Source organism: Mytilus californianus, unplaced genomic scaffold, assembly GCF_021869535.1.
Source record: "Mytilus californianus isolate M0D057914Y unplaced genomic scaffold, xbMytCali1.0.p SCAF_1, whole genome shotgun sequence".
Lineage (NCBI taxonomy): Eukaryota > Metazoa > Mollusca > Bivalvia > Mytilida > Mytilidae > Mytilus > Mytilus californianus.
In genome coordinates this window covers 132,621,896-132,634,709 of record NW_026262581.1, presented here as the reverse complement: position 1 = coordinate 132,634,709, position 12,814 = coordinate 132,621,896, and positions in this window count along the sequence as shown.

Here is a 12,814-nt window from a genome sequence, read left to right as displayed (position 1 = left end):
AGCCAAAAAGAAAGTAGAAATTAAGCATGTCCATGACTCATCCTGTGTCAGCAGCAAATAGGAAAGCATTATGGTTTCCTAAAGGCAGCTGACACCAGGGGCGATACCTTATGGGCCATAGGCATGTAAAATGTGTGTAAATGTCTCTTTCCTACCTGTATCAAAAGCAAACAAGGAAGCATCATAGGTAACTTGAATGCAGTTGATACCAGGGGACGATGCCTCAAGGATATAAGAGAACATTTAAATAAATAATATATCTTAACAATTATTTTTTTTTTTTAATCGGCTAGTATGTTTGTGATTTTCAGATGAATATAATTTTCTATGTCCAATCAAATGTATATACACACATAGATTTCCTTTAACTAATCTTCACTAAGGAAGATGTTTGTATATAAAATTACATATTATTTTAAGTAACTCAACATTTTCTACACTAAATAACCAGATAATTTTGCTTTGACTGCTCATATGATTAAAATAAGAATTATATTTTGCAATACTAGCTAACATACAATTTCTATCATCCTCAAATTTGTTACAATCAAATAGAAAATGAGCCTCATCTTCGACAGTATTGGAAGAACATTTATTACATATTCTGTTAATTCGGGGAATACCCTGATATCTACCTAATTCTATTTGTAATCTATGAGAAGATACACGTAATTTAGTAAAACTTCTTCTAAGTTCAAAATTCTTGATCAATGTTAGATATTTTTCAAAACCAAAATTTGTTTTATATAAAAGGTAGGTTTTCAGTTTACTGTCTGAAAATTTATCTATTTGTTTTTTCCAACAGCTAATAAACAATATTGATAGCTTGGTTTGTATATATTTCTTAAATTTGTATAAGGATTCACAAAATGGAGCATTTATGGCATTTGTATAGTCAATACCAAGTATTTTAAAAACAACATTTATTGAACCATACCATGATGTTATATTCATGTGATGTAGTGTCTTTGATTGTGTATATGCCTCTTTTAATAGAGGAAAATTATTACCTAAATTCTCTAATCTATACCAGTACAATAACATTCCTTTTATAATATTAAAATATATTGGAAATCTTCCAAGTTCAGATAACACTGCAGCATTTGTTGTTTTCTTGTGTACCCCAAGTATGAATTTACAAAATTTTATATGAAGTTTCTCACAGGGTAAACCTGAATATAATTTTTCAAAAGATAAATCTTCCTTCTTACATTTAGAGGAAAGAGAATTAAACATCCCCCATATTTCGCTACCATATAATAAAATAGGTTTTACAGTGTGGTCAAAAACATGAATACTTGTTTTTACATCAGGATTAAGTGATAAAAGATCTTTCCTTAATTTGAAATGAGCTTTCAGGGATTTTTTGTATAGTTCATTTTGAGCATAACTGAATGAACCAGATGAGCTTAAATATAAACCTAGGTATTTGTATTTTGAAACACATTCCAGATTTATATTCTGAAATGTGAATATCTGTTTTACATGTCTGCCTGCCTTGTTGAAAATCAGCACCTTTGTCTTATTAGTATTCACATTGAGACACCAATCTTTGCAAAATTTATCAAGCATTCCCAGCTTTTCTCGTAGTCCTTCAGCTGATGTAGATAATAAAACAATATCATCAGCATACATTAAACAATGTAGATCTTTGTCATTGACATTAACTGGGTCTCTAGTATCTGACAAATATCTGGGCAAATCATTTATGAATATCTTGAATAAATCCGGACTGAGGTTGTCACCTTGTTTGACTCCAATATCTAATGGGAAAAAATCACTTACTTGATTTTGAATTTTGACACATGATTTGCTAATTTCATACATACTTTTAATAATGTTATAAAAATAAGACCCAACCCCAATATCTAGTAGTTTAATCTTGATCCCTGTATGTATAACAGTATCAAAAGCCTTCTGAAAATCAACAAAACAGGCAAACAGTCTACCTTCTTTTGAATTACAGTATTTGTTAATAAGACAGTTTAAAATAAACATATGATCTGCAGTTCTGGCTTTCCTTGTGAATCCAATTTGACTATCATGTATAATATTATGTTCCTGAAGAAATTTGTCCAGTCTTAGACTTAATATTCTATTAAAAAGCTTTCCAATTGCACTTGTTATTGTTATTCCTCTATAATTGTTAGGGTCACTTGTATCGTTGCTTTTAAAAATTGGTGTAATATAACCTTCAGCCCAAGATGTTGGGTATATACCTGAAGACAGACAAGTATTAAACATCTGTTGAAAACTTTTTAAAAGGAAAGTCTGTCCATTCTTTATCATATTATTACTAATGTTATCCAAGCCTGATGATTTATTGCATTTTAAGTGTGAAATGGCTTTGGATATTTCAGACTCAGTGATAACGGAGTCCAACTCGTTGAAACATTTTTTTTTTTTTTATAATTTATTATTTTTCTTCATGAATTTACAGGTATCAACATATATTTATCTTGTGGTACAATAATCAAGCAAGTGAAATAAATAAGCATGATAAGCATTCTATGGACTAACACTATGAAATCTATGAATGAAGTATAGTAATAACATTTTCATTAATATAGTAATAATAGTAATAGTAGAGCAAGCATATGGTATAACTACCAGTATACAAGTTCTTTCAAATACTCATATATATACACATATGTATATACATTAACCTAATTTAAATTTAATTAATGATCTTAGCCCAGGGGTTCCAGTACAAGTTGTGTTCTTCCATACTTAAATATTTTGAAGAAATATGTTTCTCTAAAATCAAGTTTTCTTTTATGTAATTTTGAAGACCTTTAATATGAGGTTTTATGTCTTGCATCTTACATCTGTAAATGAAATACTTTGTCAGTAAGATAACTTTATTTTTAATAAAATTCAATTTATAATTTTCATAGAGGCCAAAAATGACAATATTCAAATTTAGTGGAATTTCTATATGAACTATATCGAAAATCCAAGAATTTAGATTGTGCCAAATGTCGGCTACAATATGACAACCCCAAAGTAAATGTTCTATAGTTTCAAGCTCTTCCTTGCAAAATGTACACAAATTACAGTTAACAAGTTTCATTTTAAAGAGTAGAGCATTAGTCCCTAAGATATAATGAATAATTCTATATTGAAACCAACATAACCTAGTATTTTTTGAAACCTTGGTAACACACAAGTGTATTTTTTTCCAATTTTCTATAACTTTATTAAGAATACCTTCCCATTTTTTTTCTGCTACAAAATCTATAGGTAAAGTTCCTTGATTTAAAATAGTATACATGTCCTTTGAGCCCTTTTCGGACTTAAAGAAAATATTAATGTTGAAAGGTATAATAGCCTGATGTTTTTTCTCTCTTTCGGTGTTGATTCCAATGGCTTGTAGCCATTTTTTTAGTGCTAATATAAGCCCATAAAACTGTAGAAACATGGGTTTGAAATTATACATAATTTCAAAATTTTCATATGTTAATATATTTCCATGTTCATCTAACAGGTCATTTACAGTCCATACCCCATGATGTGACCAATTTTTATAGTAAACGCTGACGTTATCAATTTTAATATGTTCGTTATGCCATATAGATGTCGAAATGACTTCCTCAAAATGAAATGGATGTCTGAGTTTTGACATAATTTTCCAGGCATGAAAAACTTCATCCCAAAATTTGTTTTTTGATTTTTTAATAATTCCAAAATAAGCCAACTCTGTAAAATTTATATTTTGGGTGGAGGTAAATAATTGGATCCATTTGGATTTTGACTTAAATAATCTTCTAACCCAAGTAAGTTTTAACCCTTGTATAAAATGTCTCAAATTAATCATTTTTAGGCCCCCTCTAAAGTATTCTTGGCATAGAAGATCCCGCTTTATCTTGTCAGGCTTATCATCCCAAATGAATGAATAAATTTTACTATTAAGTTGACGTATCATATTATCATCTGGACCTGGGATGGACAGGAACAGATGATTTAATTTTGATATAATTAGTGACTTTATAATTGTTATTTTACCAAACGGGGTAAGTGACTGTTTTGACCATTTTTGTAATATTTTTTCTATTTCTTGTATTCGAGGAGCATAGTTTAGATTTAACATTCTATCTAAATCAACACAGAAAGTGATACCTAATAATTTGAAGGTACTGAAACCCCATTTCAGTCCCCACTTTACACATATTTTGTCTTGACTATGTCTTTTACTACCTATCCATATAACGTTTGTTTTGTCTAAATTAATTTTCAGTCCTGATATCTCAGCATAGAATTGTAATATACGGAGAGATGCATCCAGTGAGGAAGGCGACCCATCTAAAATAAGTGATGTGTCGTCTGCATATTGAGACAAGATATACTCTGAATCATCTATCGTAATACCCTTTATCTCATCACTACTTCTTACTAAAATGCCTAATATTTCAGCACATAGCAAGAAAAGGTAAGGAGACAAAGGATCCCCCTGTCTACAGCCTCTCTCCACACGGAAAAAGTCTGACAGACAGCAGTTCTGGGTGACAGTAGATGTAATATCATTATAAAATGTTTTTATCCAGTTCATAATAGAGTCTCCAAAATTAAAATACTTCAGTGTTTCAAAGAGAAAGGCCCATGATATAGAGTCAAAGGCCTTCTCAAAATCAATGAGTAATAATATACCAGGGATATCATTTTCTTCTGTAAAGTGTAAAATATCATATATAAGTCTAGTTGAAACATTTTGAGTTTTCTAACTGTTTCAGTTTTTCACATAGCTCTGTGAATCTACTTTGAAATTCACCTTTCAGTTGTGACAACTTTTGGAAATGTGATATCAAAGTTGATGGTTGTACTCCACATTTTTTTTGTGTTTCATTTTTTTCCTGTAGTTCATTAATTAAGTTCCAATACAGTTTTGGATTCTCTTCGTGCAAGGAGTCCAGCTGACTAATCAATGATTGTTTGTATTGTTTGTATTTATATTTCCTTAGTTTGGAGTATTCACGATTCAGTTTATAAAAGTGATTTTTGATAATTGGATCATATGGAAATCTTGAATAAATTTTTCCATAATTAAGCAAGTTAGTTCGAGCTTGTTGTAAACTTGCGTCAAACCACTTTTTGTTTTTTTGTTTGTTTGTGTGTTTTTTTAAAGGTCGTTTAAGTGATAGATTTGCTGCTGATAAAAAGATGTTTGAAAGTTTTGATGATGCTTCATCTACTGATGTCTGAGTAAATTGAATTGTGCTGTTGTTGAATTCTAGTATGTAGTTTTGTAGTGTATCTGAAGAAAGTGTTTCATGAAATTTTATTGCTGAACAGTCAGTCCAGATATAATTAGGTGTCATATTTTTCAACTGGATTGGAATATCATTTTCTCCAGGAACAAAATATTTTGTAGATAATTCCCACTCAAGTTTACAATGACAATCAGATAATGTGGGAATAAATCTGGATACTTTAAAATACAGTACATTTTCAAGAATTTCTTCCGACACAGCAACATAATCAACCACACTTGCACCATTGGGGGTATAGCAAGTAAAATTACCAAATGTATCACCAAGAACTCTGCCATTTAAAATTCTTATTTGTTTACTAATGCAAAAATCCAAAACTTCTTTGCCTCTTTGATCAATTTTTTGGTCTCGACTTTTTCTTGTCATAATGTTTTTGTCAGTAGGGTATGTATCAAAAATTGGAGTAAATTTTGAATCATCGTTTACTATAAAGTCATTTTCAGAGCCTATTCTGGCATTAAAATCTCCACATAACAAAATTTCACCCATTTTTTTATACTGAAAGATATCTTTTTCTATGCATTCAAAAACATCAGAAGAGAGTTCTTGGGTATATTTAGACGTAACAGGGGGGTTGTACAGTACACAAATAAATAGGTCACTTTTAAATCCAAAAAAGGATTTTTCTAATTTAATCCATTGATAATCTGGATTACTGTTAATCAATATTTTGACATGAGGTTTAACGTGACTTTTCTGTAGAATTGCTATACCCCCAAAATGACGGTTATTATTTGATAATTTTCTACATATTGGATGATAATGAAATTTACCAATATTGTGTATTTGGGAATTATATCCCACATGAGTTTCGACTAAAAAAACAATGTCGTAATTCTCTATATGTTTCAGAAAAAGGGGATCCTCTGCTTTATTCATGCCCTTTGAAAATAAGCCACCTATATTCCAATAACCAAATTTTACAGATGATTGGTTTGATTTTGGCATTTTGGTTGATACAATTAAATCTGGTATAAATAATAGAATAGATTTTCTATCTATAAAAAAAAAAAAAAAAAATTTGTCTCTAAATAAAAGGAAGAGACAACAAGGAAAATATTCAGAAATGTAAATATTTGAAATAAGTAGATTTATTTAGAGGATAGTTTTTACAATGGTTTTCTAAATACAAATAGTCTATGATATAATGACAGATAATTTCTTTTCTATGTATCCTCTTTTAACTGAATAACTATTAAACTGATTTGGGTTGAATAACCTGATATCCTGGGTTAATTCAAGATCAAAAGTATGATTCAAATGTGAAAACTAAAAATAAAAATGAATAAAATAAAATAAAAAAGGCGAACTTTTATACCTAGCAGAGGTTACATATATATGACCATGTAATAGTGTGACTTCTTCACATAGTGGCTGTCTCATTTGAAAAATCTATTCAAATGTGAATATGAATTTATCAGCCCAAAAAAAAGAAGAAATATATAAAGTTGTACATGTATATATAAATTATATGTAAATGATTTTAAACATGTTAAAGGAAGTCAACATAATGATATGGTAATAAGTATAATATTAAAAAGCAAGTTATTCATGATGACCTCTGCCACGTCCACGTCCACGTCCACGTCCTCTTGTGTTGCGCGATTTGGATCTACCTCTTGAATTTGGCATGGGAATGTTTAAGGCAGTGTGTATTCCACGCTTCAAGTTTGCCGATAGCTGAGACACGCCAGAGTCAGAGAGATGAAATTTATCTTCACTTAGTAGCTCTGCAATTGGGTTTCCATTTCGCAACATATTGCCATGATCAACAAGTAGAACATCTTTATTGTCATCATATATTTGTTTCAACAAAGCATTTATGATTTGTCCATTTGTGTTGAAAATTACACTGTCGAGTCGAGGAGTAGTAAGAGAGATGATGCAACCACTATTTTGCCATTTTTGAAGTGCAAGCTTGACAATATCTTGTATTTCTTCTACACAATGCTGTGGTGATTTTATTTTCAAATCATTCGTCAGGGAATGAAACACTACTAGATTTGGAATTATATCTGATATCTCCAAAATAGCTTGTTTAGTTTCTTCTAAATTGAAAGCAGTAACCTTATTGGTTGTAAATGATGGCGATAGCTTCAACAATCTAAAATCAGATGCGAGTCTTGAAAAGTTCGCGCTTCTTCTTCTTCTTCTTCTTCCAACTTGAAAACTGCCCACATTCAACATGATGAATATTCTGGCAAGTTAACAAAAGTTAACCCCCAAAACTAATCTATGTGTGCAAAACATTCTCTGTGGTATCATTAACCTGTTTGCCTTATTGCGTTGCATGTTGTATTGGAAATGTAAAAATAAGGAGATGTGGTATGATTGCCGATGGAACAACTATCCATTCAGAGTTCAAATGACGTTGTTGTGTGTTACACTGAAGAATGTCTATGAGCCACATCTGTGACCTTAATTTAACCCCTGTGTGCTTCACGTTGACTGTCTATATGCCATTTATACTGCAATCAGCTATTTTACTATACAGATAAAGCTATACGTATAAACGTTAGCTTTATACGTCAATGACCTCAACTAACCTATTAGCCACGCCTACTTACCGGAACTACTGTATTTCATCAACAACGTCACGTCACAACCATGACAACGTGTAGTAACAATTGTCAAACTTTTGTAAATTTAAACTTGTTATGTCTTGAAATTCGTAATTTACATACCATATTTATTAAATACTATTAAATTAGTTTATTTTCTCTTTCTAATTCCTAAAAATGTCAATGTCTTATCGCCTGGACTTTATGAGTTACTACGCTTATAGGGAAATACCCAACAATGGTACCCCAAGAGGGAAATTCCAAACACTTTTTTTTAACAATAAATTTGTTACGTATTTTATTTTATTTTTTATGTTTTTTATCGATTGCAGTATAAAGACAATATACGTATAGTGTCTTGAAATATGAAATTTATTTGTATTCGGCACGAAACAGGGGGAAATGCTCGGTAAACCTCGCATTTCCCCCCGTTTCTTAGCCTCATACAAATAAATTTCATATTTCAAGACACTATACGTATATTGTCTAAATATGTTACGTTAACCCCTGTGTGCTACACTGTAGAATGTCTATGACCAATATCTATTAACTTAACAACTGTATGCTACACTGTAGAATGTCAATGAGCAGTATCTGTTAAATTAACTCAACCACTGTATGCTACATTATAGTACCTTAACTTGTTCAATATGTTCTATACTGCTAAGTGTCTTTCAGGACTATGTAATACCATGACTTGTTCAATATGTTCTATACTGCTAAGTGTCTTTCAGGACTATCTAATACCTTGACTTGTTCAATATGTTCTATACTGCTAAGTGTCTTTTAGGACTATCTAATACCTTGACTTGTTCAATATGTTCTATACTGCTAAGTGTCTTTCAGGACTATCTAATACCATGACTTGTTCAATATGTTCTATACTGCTAAGTGTCTTTCAGGACTATCTAATACCTTGACTTGTTCAATATGTTCTATACTGCTAAGTGTCTTTCAGGACTATGTAATACCTTGACTTGTTCAATATGTTCTATACTGCTAAGTGTCTTTCAGGACTATGTAATACCTTGACTTGTTCAATATGTTCTATACTGCTAAGTGTCTTTCAGGACTATCTAATACCTTGACTTGTTCAATATGTTCTATACTGCTAAGTGTCTTTCAGGACTATCTAATACCATGACTTGTTCAATATGTTTTATACTGCTAAGTGTCTTTCAGGACTATCTAATACCTTGACTTGTTCAATATAATCTACGTTGCCTAATGCCCATGAGGACTATCTAGTACCTCAGCTTGTTCAATATACCGGTATTCTACACCTTAGTACCTTAGTTTGTTCAATATATTCTACACTGCCTAATGTCCATGAGGACTATCTAGTACCTTAGCTTGTTCAATGTGTTCTACAATGCCTAATGCCCATGAGGACTATCTAGTATCTTAGCTTGTTCAATATATTCTACATTGCTTAATGTCTATGAGGGCTATCTAGTTCCTTATCTTGTTCAATATATTTTACATTGCTTAATGTCCATAAGGACTATCTAGTACCTTGACTTGTTCAATATATTCTACACTGCTAAACATCCATAATGACTATCTGGTACTCAAATTTGTTCAATATGTTCTACACTGCTAAATTTCCATGAAGACTATCTAGCACCTTGACTTGTTCAATATGCTCTATGCTGCCTAATGTCCATGAGAACAATCTATTACATGAACCTTAGATTGTTCAATATGTTCTATACTACTTTATGTCCATGAGGACTATTTAGTATCTTTCTAGTAGGCCAGAGAACACAGTTATTTCGTAGTGCATTTCTTTAAGAAAAAAACGCAAATTAAAAAAATCGCACTTGCTCTATCCAAAAAAGATTTTTACAGTGTAGTGTACTACTTTTGGGACAAATTATATCAAAATTATAGAAAAGTCTATCGGCTCAACTCAAAATATAGATAATTTTATGTTAAGGGGGTCTGTAATTCAGTTTGACAGCTTCAGGCATACTAATTTTTTACCTTTTCAAACTAGACCAAATTACTACTTTACCTAAAAATTCATGCCCCAAATTTTTTTAACATGTAATTTCATCCCCCTACTTACCAATTTAAGCATAAAATATAAAGAAATAAATTTGGAAGGTGTATGAAAAAAATTTGCAAGTTATACACTGTCCACACTAGGGACTCTATTCGTACTGTGTCCCGGGACCTAGTACCTTGCTCAATTTGTTCTACACTGCTTAAAGTTCGTGAAATCTATCTAGTACTCATGCCAGTTCAATATGTTCTACACTGTTTAATATCATGAGAATTATCTAGTACTCAAGCTAGTTCAATATGTTCTACACTGCTTAATACCATAATTATCTAGTACTCAAGCCAGTTCAATATGTTCTACACTGCTTAATATCATGAGAATTATCTAGTACTCAAGCCAGTTCAATATATTCTACACTGCTTAATACTATGAGAATTATCTAGTACTCAAGCCAGTTCAATATGTTCTACACTGCTTAATACCATAATTATCTAGTACTCAAGCCTGTTCAATATGTTCTACACTGCTTAATATCATGAGGATTATCTAGTACTCAAGCCAGTTCAATATGTTCTACACTGTTTAATATCATGAGTATTATCTAGTACTCAAGCCAGTTCAATATGTTCTACACTGCTTAATACCATGATTATCTAGTACTCAAGCCAGTTCAATATGTTCTACACTGCTTAATATCATGAGAATTATCTAGTACTCAAGCCAGTTCAATATATTCTACACTGCTTAATACTATGAGAATTATCTAGTACTCAAGCCAGTTCAATATGTTCTACACTGCTTAATACCATAATTATCTAGTACTCAAGCCAGTTCAATATGTTCTACACTGCTTAATACCATAATTATCTAGTACTCAAGCCAGTTCAATATGTTCTACACTGTTTAATATCATGAGTATTATCTAGTACTCAAGCCAGTTCAATATGTTCTGCACTGCTTAATATCATGAGGATTATCTGGTACTCAAGCCAGTTCAATATGTTCTACACTGCTTAATACCATGAGAATTATCTAGTACTCAAGCCAGTTCAATATGTTCTACACTGCTTAATACCATGAGAATTATCTAGTACTCAATCCAGTTCAGTATGTTCTGCACTGCTTAATATCATGAGAATTATCTAGTACTCAAGCCAGGTCAATATATTCTACACTGCTTAATACTATGAGAAGTATCTAGTACTCAAGCCAGTTCAATATGTTCTACACTGCTTAATACCATAATTATCTAGTACTCAAGCCTGTTCAATATGTTCTACACTGCTTAATATCATGAGGATTATCTAGTACTCAAGCCAGTTCAATATGTTCTACACTGTTTAATATCATGAGTATTATCTAGTACTCAAGCCAGTTCAATATGTTCTACACTGCTTAATACAATAATTATCTAGTACTCAAGCCAGTTCAATATGTTCTACACTGCTTAATATCATGAGAATTATCTAGTACTCAAGCCAGTTCAATATATTCTACACTGCTTAATACTATGAGAATTATCTAGTACTCAAGCCAGTTCAATATGTTCTACACTGCTTAATACCATAATTATCTAGTACTCAAGCCAGTTCAATATGTTCTACACTGCTTAATATCATGAGGATTATCTAGTACTCAAGCCAGTTCAATATGTTCTACACTTTTAATATCATGAGTATTATCTAGTACTCAAGCCAGTTCAATATGTTCTGCACTGCTTAATATCATGAGGATTATCTAGTACTCAAGCCAGTTCAATATGTTCTACACTGCTTAATACCATGAGAATTATCTAGTACTCAATCCAGTTCAGTATGTTCTGCACTGCTCAATATCATGAGAATTATCTAGTACTCAAGCCAGTTCAATATGTTCTACACTGCTTAATACCATGAGAATTATCTAGTACTCAAGCCAGTTCAATATGTTCTGCACTGCTTAATATCATGAGGATTTTCTAGTCCTCAAGTCTGTTAAAGATGTTCTACACTGCTTAATATCATGAGGACTATTTAGTCATCAAGCCTGTTCAAGATGTTCTACAATGCTTAATATCCACGAGGACTACAATTTTGAACTATTTTTCACTCACCAGGCTCAAAGGGCCAAGTGAGCTTTTCTAACCGCTTGACGTTCATCGTTATTGGTTGTCATCATCTGTTAACTTTTACAAGAATATTATCCTCTGAAACTACTGGGCTAAATTTAATCAAACTTGGCCATAATCATCATTGAGTACATTGTATCTAGTTTTAAAAATTAGTCTGATGACCTGGCTTGCCATCAAACATGGCAGACTTGGCTAAAAATAGAACATAGGGGGTAAAATGCAAGTTTGGTCTATTATCTTGAAAACCACTATAAATGGAGAAAATATGACTGAGCAGAAATGTTAAGAATGTTAGGATCTGCCTATTGTCCATGTACATCAATACTGTCAGACGACTTCTTATAGGAGTTATTGCCCTTAAATGACAAATTTTAACATTTTTGTTCTCTCATTTTTGCCTATCATCTTGAAAACAATAAAAGAGAAAATCAAAAATTAATAAAGATAGAGAGAAAATATAAAACAGAAATAATTATCAGCAATACAAGATCAACAAAACATACATTTTTTTCATGAATTCTATTCTAATAGAAAAACAAAGGATATGGGGTATCCATCCATGACACAAAATCAGTACATGCTCAGCAAAAAAACACACAAAAAGCAAAGGAACAGTGCCTTATTGCTGTTCTTCATCTCAAAGTCACAGTGAGGCCTTCAACACAGAGTAAAAAAACTCTCACCTCACTGCAAGTTTAAGACGGCCCCTAGCACCGGCTTGAGCGGAATTCTTTGCAGAAATAAAATTTGGATAGACTTTGTAAGATGCTAGTCCAAAATGTTGGAGAGTGTCCATTGTTAAAGATGCACATAGACCTAGGTGAGCGACACAGGGTCTTTATAGCCTCTAGTTTGGCTTAATTTTGGA